Source organism: Primulina tabacum, chromosome 13 (genome assembly GCF_025594145.1).
Source record: "Primulina tabacum isolate GXHZ01 chromosome 13, ASM2559414v2, whole genome shotgun sequence".
Classification (NCBI taxonomy): Eukaryota; Viridiplantae; Streptophyta; class Magnoliopsida; order Lamiales; family Gesneriaceae; genus Primulina; species Primulina tabacum.
The window spans coordinates 8,147,589-8,152,668 of NC_134562.1; positions in this window are offsets into that span (position 1 = coordinate 8,147,589).

A 5,080-nucleotide genomic window follows, 5' to 3' on the forward strand; every position below is an offset into this window, starting at 1 on the left:
CATATTGTTGAAAATTGAATTTCGGTTGTTTGACAAACTAAGTGCTTAAACAATTTGACTAACTGATCAAGGAACTGAACAAAATACTCAAACTGACAGTTGCCGTTACTGAAGATTAATGCGCAAATTAACAAAGGCAACTGAACCAACTCAACTGAACCTACGCAGACAACTGACTGATCAGTTGGAAACTGATCAGTTGCTACATTCAGTTGTGAGCTTATCAGCCATTTCTTATCAGCTGATCCTTCAGCTATACACGTCATTAGTTAAAGAAAATGACATTCAATCGACAACAGTACAAAGTAGACAGTAAATAATAGTGGAACGCCGTATTCTCAGAGGCTGCATTGTACGAATGTCAGAAGAATATTGACGTGGCAAACAACGGATATAAAGATTCAAAATGCATTGAATATTACTGTTGAAGAGAAGACTATAAATAGAAGAGAAGTGCAGCTGAGGAAACTAACGTTTTAATGATTCACTATTCTATTAAGATTGATGTTACTTTGCTAAAATTCTTGCTCATCAGAAAGCTCACACTTATCAGATATATTCGTAGCATTCTAGGCTACTTTTCGAGCTTAATAGCACAAATTGTTTTGTTGTAAATCCGATCTTAAAGAGATCAGCTGTGCAAAGTCTAGTTGAGTACTGTGAAATATTTTGTAAACTAAGAGTTTCAGTTTTGGCATTGTTAAGTCCAAACTGAAGTGGGTCTGTATTAGTATTTGTATCGATCAAAGTCTTTTATTGGATATCCTATCCTTGTGAAAGAAGGGGTGACGTAGGAGTAATTGAAATCTCCGAACATCCATAAAATCGAGGAGTGTTTATTCAACCCTCCTTCTAAACACTCTTTCACCGGTTAAACGATCCTATCAAGTTGTATTAGAGCAGTTGAATATTGTCTCTGAATATTCATATTCACAAATCTGATCACCATGTCTTCATTCAACAAAATTCCCATGTTTTCCAGAGAAGATTTTGATGAATGAAAAATCAGAATGCAGGCTCATCTAGCTGCAGAAGACAACGACATGAGGTACGTCATTACTGATGGACCCATGAAAATCATAAAAGAAAACACAGCTGTTGTCATAACTGAAGGGGCACCACAGCGCATTGAAAAGCCCCTAGAGGAATGGACAACTGAAGATAAGAGGAAAGACAATCTTGACAATATGGCTAAGGACATCCTATATAAAACGCTGGATAAAGTCACTTTCAGCAAAATCAAAATGTGCAAAATTGCTAAAGAGATATGGGAGAAACTGATTCAACTTTGTGAAGGAAACGAGAAAACCAAGGAGAACAAGCTATCAGTTGCTGTTCAGAAATTTGACAATATCAAGATGAAGGTTGGGAAATCCATGCAGGAATATAATGAGAGGGTCAGTGGAATCATAAACGAGCTGAATGCACTTGGAAAGGTGTATTCAAACAAAGAAGTAGCCCTGAAGGTGGTCAGAGGTCTTCCCAAAGAGTGGGAAGTCAAGACCATGGCTATGCGTGAATCAAAAGACCTTAACAAGGTCGAACTTCATGATCTGTTTGCTAATCTAAAGGCATACGAGTTTGAACTACAAACTAGATAAGGGGAACCTTCTACACCAAATGTCACAACTAATTTAACTGCTGTCAACTTGGAACCAACTGATTCAGTTGACAAATCTGCTGAAAAACTGAGTGATGACGCAATGTCATTATTTATCAAGAAATTTGGAAGATTCATGAGGATAAATCAAGGAAACTTCCAGAAAAAGTATCAGAAAAATCATTCCAAAGAAGAACCTTATGCTTGCTACAACTGTGGCAAGACTGGTCATTTCTTTGCTGATTGTCCCAAGCCAAAGAAGAACAGTTGTGGCTCAACTGAAAAAGGGAAGAAACCCTATGAGCACAAGAGAAGATCCAAAGATGACAAAAAATCTTACAGAAAGAAGCATGAGGTGCTTCTAGCTGAGAAGAGCAAGTCAAAGTGAGCAGAAACTGATAGTGGGGAGTCAGAACTTGAAAGCCCAAGCAGTTCAAGTGATGATGAAGAAGTCAAATGCTTAATGGCAGATGATCCTGAACTAGAGTCAGCAAGTGAACATGTATTTGACTTCAGCTCTACTGATTTCACTCGTGGGGAACTCATTACAACATTGCATGACTTGGTAAATGAGTATCACAAACTTGCTCGATCATTTGAGAAGATCAAAGCTGAGCAAAATGATCCTAATGATAACAAAACTAAAACTGATGAGTCAGTTGAAGTGTTGAGTCTAAAAAAGGAGATTGCAAAGTAAAAAGCTGAAATGATTGAGAACCAAGCTTTGATATATCAGTTAAAAACTGAAATTTCAAAAAATACTGAACTGATTCAAGCTTAGAACAAGTCTTCAGTTACATTGACTGAAATGCAGAACTCACAAAAATCAGTTGATGATAAAACTGGTTTAGGCTTTAACAGTCATGTTGAAAATTCTGCAAGTGATGATACACAGCCAAGGTTGAATGAAAACAAAGGAAAGTACATTACCTTTGTAAAATCAATTATGGTAAATGAATTCTCAGAACCAAGTAAACCAACTGTTCAATCGACTGAAAGTAAGAACAAAGGAAAATGGTGTGGAATTTGATATAGCTCAGAGAGTTCAACTGATTTAAGAAACTGGTCACCTAAACGATTCAGTTACAAAAATCAGTACTCAAGGAATGGCTATTACAATTACTACAACTGTAAGCCAGTTCAGAAACGGTATCAAAAGAACATTCAGTTGAAAAAGGGTAAAAGTCATACTTTTTCTTTCTCACACCACACACTTAATACCCAAAAGTCGAGAAAAACTCTTTGGAACACAGCAACTGGACAGTCAGTTAGACTGATCCAAGTCTGGGTTTCTAAGGGACTAATCAGTTTAGGACCCAAATGAATGTGGGTACCAAGATCATAGATTGTGTGATTGCAGGTGACAGGTACAAACAAGGAATCCACCTGGTATCTAGACAGTGGCTTCTCACGGCATATGACAGGGGATGCAAGTTTTCTATCTCAACTGATCAAATACAGTGGACCAAACATCAGTTTTGGAGACAACTCCAAAGATAAAACTGTGGGTAAGGGTAAGCTTATCCAAGGTTACTTTACAATTAAAGATGTTTTAATAGTTGAGAATTTGAATTATAACCTGATTAGCATCAGTCAGTTATGCGACAATAATTTCTGAGTCCACTTCGACAAACACACTTGCTCAGTTAGAGACTCAACTGATGAGGTCATAATAACTGGCAATCGTTTTGAAATACTTACAAAGTTAGTTGGACTGATCAACCTTATGCACTAGTTTATTTTATAGCTTCTAAATCTTCTAAAAATTGGTTGTGGCATAAGAGGTTGAACCACCTAAACTTTAAATCTATTGCCTATCTGAGTAACCATGATCTTATAACGTGTTTGCCCAAAATAGATTTCTCAAAAGACAAAATTTGTTCAGCAAGTCAGTCTGGAAAGCAAGTAAGATCTTCATTCAAAAACAGGGGTTGTAAATCCTCATCCCAATGCTTAGAACTATTACATATGGATCTTTTTGATCCAAATCCAGTCATGAGTTTAGGGGGAATGAAATACACCTTAGTAGTTGTGGATGATTTTTCAATATTTACTTGGGTTATTTTTCTCAAATCTAAAGACCAAACTGCTGCACAACTGATTAAACTCTTCAAAAGATTATTAAATGAAAAATCAGTTGGGATTGATCGAATAAGATCTGATCGAAGGACTGAATTCATCAATCAAACTCTTTCAACATATTTACAGAATACTGGGATCAAGTATGAGCTCTCAGCAGCTAGAACTACTCAGCAAAATGGTGTAGCTGAGAGAAAAAATTGGACCCTTAAAAAATTTGCTAGAACAATGCTTGCTGATTCTGGTATTTCTCAAAGATTTTGGGCAGAAGTAGTAAACACTGCATGTTACACTCAGAACAGATCAACGATTAATAAGAATCATTTGAAAACACCTTATGAGATCTGGCATGGACGAAAAAGAATGGTTTCATATTCAAAATATTCGGTTGCAGATGTTTAATTCTTGATAATGGCAAAAATCATTTAAAAGCTTTTGATGCTAAATCTGCAGAGGGGATATTTCTTGGATATTCATCAGTTAGTAAAGCTTATAGATTTTTTAATAAAAGCAATTTAAATGTTGAAGAATCGATCCATGTTGTATTTGATGAAACTGTACTAACTGATAAGCCAACTGATTCAGTTGAGCTAGTTGATCGATTTACAGATATCAGTTTGGAGGATGATAATGAAGAAGAGAATCATATTAATCGAAACATCCTTCAAACACCGGAACCAGGAGTGCTGGATCAATAAGTTGAACATGAAGTTGTTTCTGAAAATCAGTTGGTGGAGAATATTAATAATATTCAGTTACCAACTGATACAGCTCCAATTGAAACTGAAGAAAACGTTCAGTTGCCAACTGAAACAGTTGCTGATATGGATGCAACAAATACTGAGCTCTGATAGAAGAAATCACATCCTCAAGAATTAGTGATAGGTAATCCATCTGATCCGGTAAGAACTCGAAACCAAATGCATAACTTATTTATTCATTCTGCTTTTGTTTCACAACTGGAACCAAAGAAAACTGATGAAGCTCTTGCTGATCCTAATTGGATAAATGCAATGCAAGAAGAGCTAAATCTGTTTACCCATAGCAATGTCTGGAACTTAGTTCCAAGACCAATTTCTAAAACTATTATAGGCACAAAATGGGTATTCACAAACAACTGAATGAAGATGGTTCAGTTGCACGCAAAAAAGCAAGACTTGTAACACAAGGGTACATGCAAGAAGAAGGAATTGACTATGATGAAATGTATACACCAGTTGCAAGACTGGAAGCAATCAGAATATTCTTTGCCTATGCATCATTCAAGGATTTTAAAGTCTACTAGATGGACGTGAAGAGTGCCTTTCTGAATGTCAGCTGCACGAAGAAGTTTATGTTGAACAACCTCCAGGTTTTATCAATCACTCTTTTACTGATCATGTCTATCATTTGAACAAAGCG